Source organism: Silene latifolia, chromosome 9, assembly GCF_048544455.1.
Source record: "Silene latifolia isolate original U9 population chromosome 9, ASM4854445v1, whole genome shotgun sequence".
Lineage (NCBI taxonomy): Eukaryota > Viridiplantae > Streptophyta > Magnoliopsida > Caryophyllales > Caryophyllaceae > Silene > Silene latifolia.
This window is the reverse complement of record NC_133534.1, coordinates 147,232,770-147,244,969: the sequence shown is the minus strand read 5'-3', so window position 1 is coordinate 147,244,969 and position 12,200 is coordinate 147,232,770. Positions and strand designations below refer to the sequence as shown.

At 38.0% G+C, this 12,200-nt stretch overlaps 1 non-coding gene across 1 annotated transcript; it reads right to left on the bottom strand.

Moving 5' to 3' along the window:
- Positions 1-8,573: 8,573 nt before the first annotated feature.
- Positions 8,574-8,680, bottom strand: LOC141604311 (small nucleolar RNA R71). The gene has a single exon (XR_012526016.1). It is a non-coding gene; the product is annotated as a small nucleolar RNA R71 (small nucleolar RNA).
- Between the last annotated feature and the right edge of the window lie 3,520 nt (positions 8,681-12,200).

The following is a 12,200-nucleotide window of genomic DNA, read 5'->3' as shown; positions in this document are numbered from 1 at the left end:
GTATTTTTAATAATCCTCACAACAGACTGATGCAGACAGAATTAAGCAAGTCTACAAGAAGGATAATGTGACTGTTTTTCTTTTGATATTTCTAGAATAAAATGGATATAATTATCAAACTAATGACCACAGAAAGCATAGGAAATTAGTTCATCATTTTAAGCCTTAAATTTGACACAATCACAGCAAGCACAGAAAGCATCAAACTTAAGACACACAATGAGGATCAGACAACCCATAATAAGAACAAGATTGAATGAGACTCACCCACAGGTACTTAATCAACACTTGGAAATGTTATTAAGCCTGACTTAACTCTAGGACTCAGCAAGAATTAAGATTTTAGAATACTTGAGAGAAATCTCAGGTTTTTTGTTCATTAATCAAAGTCTGAATATTATAGACTGCTGGAAGGTCCTTATATAGGCCTTGGTTCAAGTTCAGTACAAAAGAAATCCTAAGAAATCTCATCCAAGGGCCAAGATTTGTTACTTACATAATACATAAAACAAGTGATCTATTTTACAATGGTTGTATAAGGTGAAAGTAAAATAACTAAGGTAAAACAGGCTAGGGACGAAAGATTGCAGATGAGTGACAGTGACAGGTTCTCCTTCTTAATGGCTTCTTTTAGTTGTTTTTGGAGCTGGCTGTCCTTGGGTCAGATCAAGATCTTACTGATAGGCTATCGTACACTTATGCAAAGATAATTACCCTAGACACAAATTAATGTAGTAATATGGGTCGAACACAAGGAGACGGGAATTGCATTTATGAAATGCTATGGAAAGATTCTTATCAAGGTCGATTACGCTTGGGTTGGTTTGTTGGTTGGTTTGATGATTAATAATTATAAAGATGTAAACTATATGATAAAAGGAGTCTAGGGGAGTCGGGTCACACATGCAAATGTAAATATATGTTCATGCTAAACTCGGTAAAATTAACATTGTCAATTATTTAGGCTCAGAGACACCCACCTTACGATATTAGTGTCAACCATAGACCGGGTCCTAGAGAAACTCTCATTTATGACTAGGTAGTCCTACTACACATGCTTAGTCTAATCCGATTCCGTGCCTCTCAACTTATAGAATGAATTAACAAACCTAATCTACGATTACGGCCAATAACCAAAGATTAAACGTTATAGCGCAAACATGTGATAGAAACAATTAGACAATATTATATCACCCTAATTTATCATTTTACATATTTGATTTTGCATGGCTTCCCTAGCCCCTAGACTAAAGAAAATTAGTTACTCATGATGAAATGTAAACTACCTAATATGATGTAAGAAATGCTAGACATGATTGTAGAAATGATGTAAACTAAATGGTGAAACATAAAATAATACTAATGTGATATAATAAAAGTACTAATGATAAACTATGTGATAACTAAAATAGAAATGTAAATTAATAAAATAGAATTAGAATTACCGGAATGGAAATGGAACTTATAAACTTGCAAGAAGGAAGAAAAGAGAACCAAAAGCTTGAATAAATAACCAAATGTTTAACAATCAAATGCTTAACAATATTAAAACTAAAGATGAAAACTAATGAGAGAATTTTGTTAAGACTAATATAGTGTATGATATACGTAAGAAAAAGATATCCCTAATGACGGATTAAGGCCCCTATTTATAAGAAAATAGGGGCATAACGTAAAATTTCAAGAGGGGGTCAACCCCGATCGGGGTTGCGAGCCCCGATCGGGTTCGTAGCATTCCAGGCATTTTCCTTTAACTTCTTGATTAAATGTTGAGGGAATCCGATGTTTGCGATAAATGTCCCTTAATGCACTCGGGTAAATGCTTAATCTATCAACTTAAGAACTTCCAAAGAGTATCCTAAGCTTGATCTTTCCACTTGAATTTGGACTTCTCATTGGTCTATCTTGCTTCCACTTAGCTTAGTGGGCTTGGTGCTTGCTAATGTGATAGGAAAAAGCCTCTAAATGCTTAGATTCCAACAAAATGTAACAAATACAAACAATACACCTAGAACACAAGATTAGCTCACAAATATACTAATTAAAGTATGATATACAATAAAAACCGAGTTAAAATGGGGGGTAAAAGTATATATAAAATGAACACATGAAACTCCCCTAAGCTAAACCCTTGCTTGTCCCAAGCAAGAAACCACATCTCATCAATTGCAATATCCCAAAACAAGCTATGCATAATGATTTGAAAACCCGAAACAACATGGGCAAAGGAATAAAGCAAGAACACGGATAAGATTTACATGACGGCGTAACATGGAAGACTTTTAATGAACCTTTAAGCTCTTGCATGATCTTTTGACTAATGGACTCTCACGGTGCACTTAAACTCTTTTATATGTGAAAGGAAATTTTTGTGAATAAAAACTCAACTATCCTCGACTCATGAGAATGTGCCCGTAATCTAATATGGTAAACATTTCAAAACTACAAGCCAAACGCAATCATATTCAAGCATGATAAAGAAGCCAAATGGGTAAGAAGAAGGCAATATGTAATGGGTAAGAAAGGGGAACAAATGAATTATGGATTGTGGAGCTAATGTCAAGCTAGCAACAACCAAATGTAAGGATGCTCAATTCTAATCCCAAATTGCAATACAAATCATAAGTAAACTCTCCAAAATATGTGAATAATGCATGAGAGTTTCTCACATCAACTTCTTCTCCTCCTTTCTTTCTTTCTTTTCAATTCATACTTTTTTTTTTTTTTCATTTTCTTTCATGCTTTTTTCATTTATTTTTTTTCATTCTTTCTGTCTCAATTTTTTTCATTTCAATTCTTCATTTTTCTTTTCATTTTTTTTTTCTTTTTTTTCTCTCTTTCATTTCTTTCTTGAGCATTAAGACCAAGCTCACATAATATTCCAAACTTTGAACCAAATCCCAATTGAGCACCCAAACAAAAAAAACAAAGCTACTAGCTCAACAAGGTAGGCAAATTATAATGTAGCTAGGGATAAATGTTTGTGAAGGGGTCAAAAAGGAAAATATAATCATGTGAATGGCTCCAAAAGGCTATAACTAGTGAATGCATGCTTATAAAGAGATGAAATGAAGACCATACTTGTGCGTTTTGATGAAACACACATCATAAGGAGACACCTACACTCACCTAAGAGAGACCGGATATGGATGCGTCGGTCGAAGGAGGTTCTACCTTACCAATTTTGTAGCTTGCCAATAGTCAAGATCAAGCCTATTCGGTTCATTTTCCATCTCCCACCTACTATGTCAGGACGTCCCCATGTAGAAATTATCCCATCATAAAAGAATAAATAATTAGTCATAAGCTATCATTAGGATAAACAAGAGGGAAAGTAGGCCAAAAGCAAGCAAAAGCACACAAATTCTCTCAAAAGTTTCAAATTTTCTACATGCAAACTACATTATATGCAAATGCAATCTCCCCGAAGCTAAACACAACATTGTCCTCAATGGGCCAACAATTAAATTACCTAACCAAACCATAAAAATGGCTCAAATCACATAAACAAGAAGGACTAGAGGTCATATTTAATGGGTTGCGAGAAATAAACTAAGAAAAGGGCCAAAAGTTGAACTCCTTCTTTCGTCATTCATCTAAGAAAAGGGCCAAAGTTGAACCCCTTCCTTCCTTTCTTATTCTTACCACTTCCACTTCCGGATGCTTCACCTTGTTGACCACTTCCACTAGAATCATCCTCTTGGAGAGGAGTGACATACTCACCAATGTTTTGGCCACTTCCAAGACCATCACCATAGCTACTATAACCACCATACCCACCATAGCCACCTTACCCTCCATATTCTTCATATCCTTCATGTAATGCCTCAACTTCATAATCCGAACCACAAAAATCCGGAACGGGAGCATGTGTAGTAAAAGTACCTGCATCATTGTTAGGAGGGGGATAAGGAGGAGGAAATCCACCCGGGGGATAAGTATAAAATGAAGGGTGTGGCCCCTCGGGTTGGATTACTCCTTGCCTAGCAAAATGATCATATATGGGATGCAATGCAAGTCTTTGGTCATCACGAATTGTATTAACACTTAAGCTTAAGTCTCGCATCATATCCATCATTTCTAGACTAGAGGGTGAATGAATACTAGAGGTGGAATGGCGTGCTTGAGAGGGTTGACCTCTCTCACGCCGCTCAACGGTGGTACGTGTCTCACCCCGTAGAGGCAAATGGTAAATAGGTCTAGTAAAACGGGCACTCCCATGATAGGACTTGGTGTGAACAACGGCCTTAATTTCTTTATTCTCTTCCGGTAGACCAATGGAGTATTGCCTACCAATTTTCCAAACCATGTTAGGGTAAGCATTCCTAAACCAATTGCAAGAAAGGAAATATTCATAATCTAGCCCGACCCCTTTTTCCCTAGAAATAAGCAATGGTCTCAAGTTGGTGTTTTCTTGATTAAAACGACACAAGTGGTGAGCAATCTTTGTAACCAAACCTCCTAAGACAATACAACTATTCTTTGGGTTACATTGTTTGGTCAAGTGGACCGCAAAGTGGTAGGGAATATTGATCTCCCAATTATCTTCACCATTAACATTAAGGAAGACACCCAAAATCTCCACCTCAACTTTCCTCACCGAGTGAGGCTCATTTCTCCCAAAAAAGGTCCACCCCATAAAGCTTTGCCAAACCCGGATGTCGGGGTAGTGTATGTATTGGTGAGGGCAATGGTCCCAACTTTGAAAAGGGAAGTGAGAAATGGCATTCCATGTCAAAACCGGGTTATAAGAATCGCGTGATTCAATAGGTAAGTCTTTATGAGGCAATTGAAAGATATTAGCGAAGTCCGCTAGGTCCATTTTATGGTCATCATTAAACAATCGGAAAGTCACAAAAAGCACAAAACCAGGTTTCTTCGACCTATGAAACTCAAAAGAGCTCAAGAACTCAAGGGAGAGTTCGGGAAATGTCTTATAATCCATTGTATAAAAATGTTTCATACCAAGGTTCTTAAACAATGTCTTAACATTCTTTTCTATTCCAATATTGTTCAAAGAAGCTTGGTTAATGAACTTAGTCGGTTTCATACCTTTGCTTCTTAGGATGACCCAATTGTCATATTGCTTTTGACAATTGAAAATTACTCCGGGAAAATACGGATCCTGCCATTCCGGGACCTCTTCCATTTGCACATCCTCCGCAGCCCGGGAGGATTCCGCATCACCTCTTCTCCTTTTAGAGGCACCTTGGGTAGGAGGTCTTCTTTGTGCCATTTTTCTGAAATTTAAGACAAAAATTCATCTTAAGGCAAACAAAAATCCATCCAAATAGACATAATATAACGAATTAGAGAACTAATTCATACTATAAACATGAATATAGCATACTACAATCAATTTCTAGTACAAATAAGCACAAAATCAATTTTACCCAATTTGAGTTAGGGTTTGATAAACTTAATGAAATTGATTAAATTGGATGAAATTAAAGTGAAAAGGGAAGAAAACTTACTTGATGATGTTAATGGATGAATTAATCTTGCAAAATGATGAAGAAATTGATGTTTCCTTGTGATTTTTAGTGAAGAAATGAAGAAAATTGATGGAGAAAGAGTGAAGGAGTACCGTCGGGAGTGCTGGGAATATGATAGAAATTTTTGCCTTACCCATATTAAGAGAAAATCCAAGAAAAGTGAGAACCACGTCCTCGATCGGGGCTGACGACCCCGATCGGGGTTAACCAGTCCATGCTCCTTTTTGCTTTGCTTCCGTAAATAAGTAATTCCGTCCCGTTTTTCGAAAACTACGTCTCCGAACGGGGTTCTTGCATGGGGGAAGCGTGTTATTTTCTCCTCTAAGTCTCCTCCCCTTCATTTTCCACCTATAAATCACAAAACAAACATCGTCAAGTCTAGTATTTTATTTCTAATCTACGAAAAACAATAAATTGCGGAAAATTAAAAACAAGAAATAAATAAAAGCAAATAAAAAGCTTGGGTTGCCTCCCAAGAAGCGCTGATTTAACGTCCCGCACGACGAAAAAGCTTGAGTCGGTTTAAGCTTTCTTAAGTAGAGGTTGAACGGTCACTTCCTCAATCACACCAACGATCACATTCTCATGGTAGATCTTCAAACGATGGCCATTTGCTTTGAATTTTTCGCCCTTGGTGATCATCACTTCAACGGAACCGAACTTGTTGACATTTGTGACGGTATATGGATGATGTGACCATTATTTGAGCATATTTAGTCCCCGAATTAGCCTTGTTCCCATGCTTTTAGTGTATATTTGGGTCGTTTATTGTCTTTAGTCCTTTGTTTTGCATATTCTTTGAGGTTTTGTTCCCTTGGTAGGAAAGGAGCGCAAACCTTGCATTTTCATGGCAAAATAGAGCTAAATTGATTGAATTCAATGACCAAGCATCAAAGAGAAGACAAGACTAGAAGGCCTTTGTACATATTATAGTAGATGGGCAATGATGAGGAAAGATCCTTGCATCTCCGACAAGATCCCCGAGGATTGTTGGAAGAAGGAAGAAGAAAAGAAGAAAAGAAAGGAACTGACCAAGAATCCGAGCGGCTTGACCCTCGGGACGCTCGTCCAAGAAGGCCAGAATCCGAGCGTCCGGCCAAGGAATCCGCTCGTCCAGCAGCCAGGCAATCCGCTCGTCCCGTTGCCTTGGACGCTCGGATTGTGTTACAGCAACTTCCGTTTTCTTATTGTTCTATGAAGGATGCGCATATTTCGGAAAGACCGGCAAAAAGGAGACCGACATCTCTTTTGAGAGGAGCGATTCCTCAAGGACTTAATCGTCATTTAAGCCCTTAGTAAATCTTAATTTGTGTACCTAATCCCCACTATAAATACCCCATTAGTCTAATTAGATAATCATGTTCTTCTTATCAACCTCAAGTGTAGTTTATATCATTCTAATCTCTTCTTAATCTTGTAATCAACTTTTAATCAAGTCTTAATACAAATCTCATTTCCTTAATCTCTCTTTTGTTCATCTTTTATTTTGGGTAATTGAAGATTATTTGGGTTATTATTGGGAGATTGACAACCTTCCAATCAATCATCAAGTACTTCTATTATTCTTTGCTTTATTATTGAAATCATTAGTAGGTATAATTCTCTTAATCCCTTTTTAATTATTGTTAATCATCTTCATTTATTCATCATGTCTTGCTTTGTTAATGTGATTGACAACCTTGTTAACATGCTAAACTTGATAATGAGTGAGTAGTTTCCTTAACTAGGGTTAATGGGTAATTAGGGGAAATCAACATGGGGAATGATTCATGCTTAATTTAATATGTTTTCATAGTTTATTTGCTGGCTTGTTGTGATCTCAACTTATGCACATGTTATGTTTGATGAAATGCGAGCCTATGAATCCTTGCATTTTTTACCCATCACTTACATTTTCAATGAGACTTGTAAGACATAAACCAACTCGAGTCTCATTAGACCATGCATATAGTTCAGTAGGGAGGATTAGGTCGACTTGTAGGTGTTGTACAATCTAATCGATTAGGCTCCGGGATCCAAACCTTCCTAGGATTGTAAGATATAAACCAACTCGATCCATCACATCAATAATTGCTTGCTTATAATTTGAGAATATGTTTGTAAGATCAATTCCTATGAATCCCCTATGACCCCATGACACCCTAGTGCCTTTTATCAATTGTTTACATCCCTTTTTAATCATCTTGCTTGTTTAATTTTATTGCTATTTTAGTTTAGTGATCTTCTACTTCAAACCCCAAATTGTGACACCCCTAGACACCGCTACTTACAATTGAAAATCTTACTTTAATACCCATCCCTTGGGATCCGACCTTTACTTACCTCTTTACTAATAGTAGAGTTGTTTGTGGAGATATAAATATTGTTTTGGTCTAGGTGCTCTTAACGACATGTAACCGAAATTAAGCTCCAAGTGAGTCTGACCAAAAAATGGCGCCGTTGCCGGGGACGGTGTTAACTTGATTTAGATTTTCTTAGATTGTTATTAGTTGTGTCTTTCTTTGCCTTGGGGAAGTAAAACTCCTCAAGGTTTGTTCTAATTATTTTCAAGTTGTTTGATATTTTGCATGTCTAGAAGATCACAAGGTAACTTGTTACCCATTGATCACGAAATTGAAAGGACTTTGACAAACAATAGAAGACTTGCTAGAGGTACTTTGAGAGGTATTGGTGAGGTTGTAGATATTCAACCAAACACTATTGAGTTCGTCAACCCTTTTGCAAGAGAAGGTGAGGTTAACCCAACACAAAATCCAACACAAAATCAACCCACAATGCCTAAATTTTCATCACATTCCGTACCAACCGAGGAGAACCTACCCAATGGTACTCCCACACCACAACACTTAACCGGAAATTTTATTGCTAAATCCGCATTTATCCAATTAGTCGAAAGAAGCCAATTTGGGGGGATGCCTAGTGAAGACCCTCATTCTCACATGGAGACTTTTTGTGACTATTGTGATGCGATTTCTCAAACCGGTGTAACTCAAGACCAAATTCGATGGGTCTTATTCCCTTTTTCTCTAATTGGCTCTAGCTTTCTACAGAAAGTTCTACCCACCGGAAAAGACTAACATGCTAAGAGCTCAAATTACGGGTTTTAAGCAAAGAGATGAAGAAAATTTGTATGAAGCTTGGGAGCGGTTCAAGGGAATTTATCGCTCATGTCCTCATCATGGACTTAGCGAGTGGTTCTTGGTTCAACAATTTTGGAATGGTCTTTTTGAAGACTCAAGAAACATTCTCAACATGGGATCAAATGGTATGTTCACCGAAGTTGACGATAATCAAACTTGGAATAAGATTGAGGAAATGGCGGTCCATAATTCACAATATAGTAGACCTCGCAAGGCTACTAGAGGAGGAAAGCATGAAGTGGACTCTATTACTCAATTGGGGGCTCAACTTAGTGCTCACATTGATACCATCAACTTGAAGTTCGAAAAAGCTATGGCTAGACTTGAAGAAGCCTCAAAATCACTAAAGCATCATGTTAATGCCATGACGGCATCTTCATCAATCCCAAGTAGGATATGTGAGAATTGTGGAACTTTGGGACATGACCAAAGTGAATGTAGGGTAACAAATGAACAAATGAATGCTTTTTAAGCATACAAGAGTGGTACCCCTTATTCTAATTATTACAATGAAAACACCAAATTCCACCCAAATCTCTCATACAAAAGCCAAAATGTTCAAAACCCTCAACCAACATACACCCCACCTCCCATGAGAAACCAAAATCAAAGACCCTTTTACAACCAAAACCAAGGTTACCAAAATCAAACTCCATACAATCAACAAAATGACCAAGGTTTTGATGTTCAAAAAGCGGTCCTCTAAATGCAAAAGAATCAACAAGAGTTTTTCACTCAAATGCAAAAGGACAGTCAAGCAAAGGACATCACCATCAACAACATCCTAGCCCACACCAAAATGTTGGAAACCCAATTGACTCAACTAGCATCTTCAAGTTCTAAAAGACAAAAGGGGCAATTACCACCTCAAAGTAATCCCCCAAGACATGAAACGGTTAGTGCCCATTCACTTGAGGAGTGGTACGAGATATGAAGGACCGAAGAAGCAAGTTGAGAATGAAGTTGTGGAAGCTAGTGACAAAGAAGAAGTTGTGCAAAACTCCAAGGATGGAGAACCAACAAAAGAAGAAGTATCAAAGAAAAGTGAAGACAAGGCCAAGGAGAAGGAACCCATTGTGATTAGACTTCCTTTTCCAAGACGTCAAGCTAAGCCCAAATTTGATGACCAACTTGGAAAATTTATGGAAATTGTGAAGAATTTGGAAGTCTCGATTCCTTTTACGGAATTAATCAATCACGTGCCGGCCTATGCGAAGTACATGAAGGACATCCTTACGAAAAAGAAGTCGATCCGGAAGCTTGAAACCATCGCCTTCACTAAGGTGAGTAGTGCAATCCTTCAAGGGAGTTCACCTCCGAAACTTAAAGATCCGGGATGCTTCTCAATACCGTGTACCATTGGCGACACCACGATTAACAAGGCCTTATGTGATCTAGGGGCTAGTGTGATTGTTATGCCGTATTCGGTGAGTAAAAGATTAGGGATGTGAGAGCTTAAATGTACCAACATCACACTCCAAATGGCCGATAGATCGACGAAGACACCATTAGGGATATGGGAAGATGTTCCCGTAAGAGTTGGGAAATTTTTCATCCCGGTGGACTTTGTCATTGTTGACATGGAAGAAGACTCCAATATTCCAATCATTCTAGGTAGACCTTTCTTGCACACCGCGGGTGCAGTGATAGATGTGAAGTATGGAGAGCTCACTCTAGAGGTAGGAGATGAGAGCATAACTTTTAATCTTGATAAGACCATGAGAGCTCCCCGTTTGCATGAACCATGCTTTATGGTTGATCACTATAGCCGGAAGGATGATAGGAAGAAGTCGGAATTCCAATGGAAAAAGAAAGTTGATGATGCTCCATAAAAAGAGCAATAGAATAGAAACAAAGAGAGCTTGAAAAACTCACCTATGACAAGTGAAGAGGATGGCCTCATTGGCCAAATCAAGAAAGGAGGAGAGTTGTCTCTATCAACTAAAGAGATTTTTAATTATCAAGTAGACGAAGTTTGTGGTCTTTGGGATGATGAGTTTGAAGGGATTTTCAATCCCTATATTGGCAACGCTATCGATCAAGACCATCATGCAGGACGACAAGTGCAAAGATCTATTGAGGATCTTTATCATAATAATGAACAAGCTTTCGACTATTTCTTCAAGGTGTTGGGTAACATCAACAACACCTTGAATATGTCCCCATGACATCTCACTAAGGATGAGAGTTTGGTGGAGTTCTCTCAAAACCACCATTTGTAAGTATTTATAACTCCCTAACTTGCATTTTAATTCTTACATTGCATTTTTGTCATTTTTGGATTTTTGTGCCTTGATCAAGATATTCATCATATTTTGAGAGAAGTGAGGGAGGGACTAATGATTTTATTGATGTGTAGTGCTTTAACTTAGTGTGGGGATAACAATTGCTTAGGCTATTCATGCCTTTGTAGTTCCCCTACAATGTAGAACACGAGATTTGAAGAATGGAAATGAAACGGGTTATGCAGTGCACAGATGGACCTGAATCCGTGTTGTCCAAGAAGAATCCGAGCGGCTTAAAGGGTAATCCACTCGTCTTGCAGGAATCCGAGTGTCTGAGGAGGAATCTGTTCGTCTTAATGAGCTGCAAATATCAAAAATTTGGTCTGTAATAGAATCCGATCGTCCCACCTGAGAAGACGCTCGTCTGATTCTGGACGCCCGTCTTAAGAAGAATCCGCTCGTCTTTTTGCTGCAACACTTTAAGAAAAGTTCCTGTAACAGAATCCGCTCGTCTTTGACAAAAGACGCTCGTCCCACATAGCGGAATCCGCTCGTCTTCACTGAAATACGCTCGTCTTATGGCGAGTTTTCCTGAAGCTTATTTATTCAGAATCCGAGCGTCCCGTGTCCCCAACCGCTCGTCTTCCACTGCTGTTTTGAAAATTTCGGGTATTTTAAACCCCCTTCCCTCATTCATTTCATTCTTTCAACATTCAAACAGTACCCATAAACCCCAAAACCCTCATCCTCTCCATCACTAAAAACAAGATTTCCTCAACCAAATTCAACAAAAACAAATTAAAACTTCCTCACAACAACAATTAATCACTACTTTTACAAAATCAATTGATTCAAACACCAAAATCTTCAACTTTTAAATCGATTTTTGAGATACAAAGCAACATCCTTTCATCTTGAATCGATTTGAGCATAGCTAGAAATTGGAGATTTCAATCTTTCTTTGGTGTAATCAACAATGGCAAGAACTAAAGGAGCAACAAAGGCACTCAAAGCAAAGGCACTTTCAAAAAGGCAACAACTTCTTCAAGCAAAGAAAGCTTCAAAGGCTTTGGTAGTTTCTAATGCAAATTTGGAAATTCAACAACAAGATCCCCCTATGGAAGCAACAACATCAACAACTCCGGTTATTGCTCAATTATCCGACTATCCGAAGGTAGTTTTCACTTCCGATTCTCATAGGGATAAATTTGTCCATTTTGCTAAGAAGACCATTATGCCTACAAAATGTATTTGTAAAAATGCCTTGACAAAGTTGGGTGTTCTTGAGCAAACCAAAGCCTTCTTTGAGGCCATGGGATTGGGTAAATTGTTTACCATGA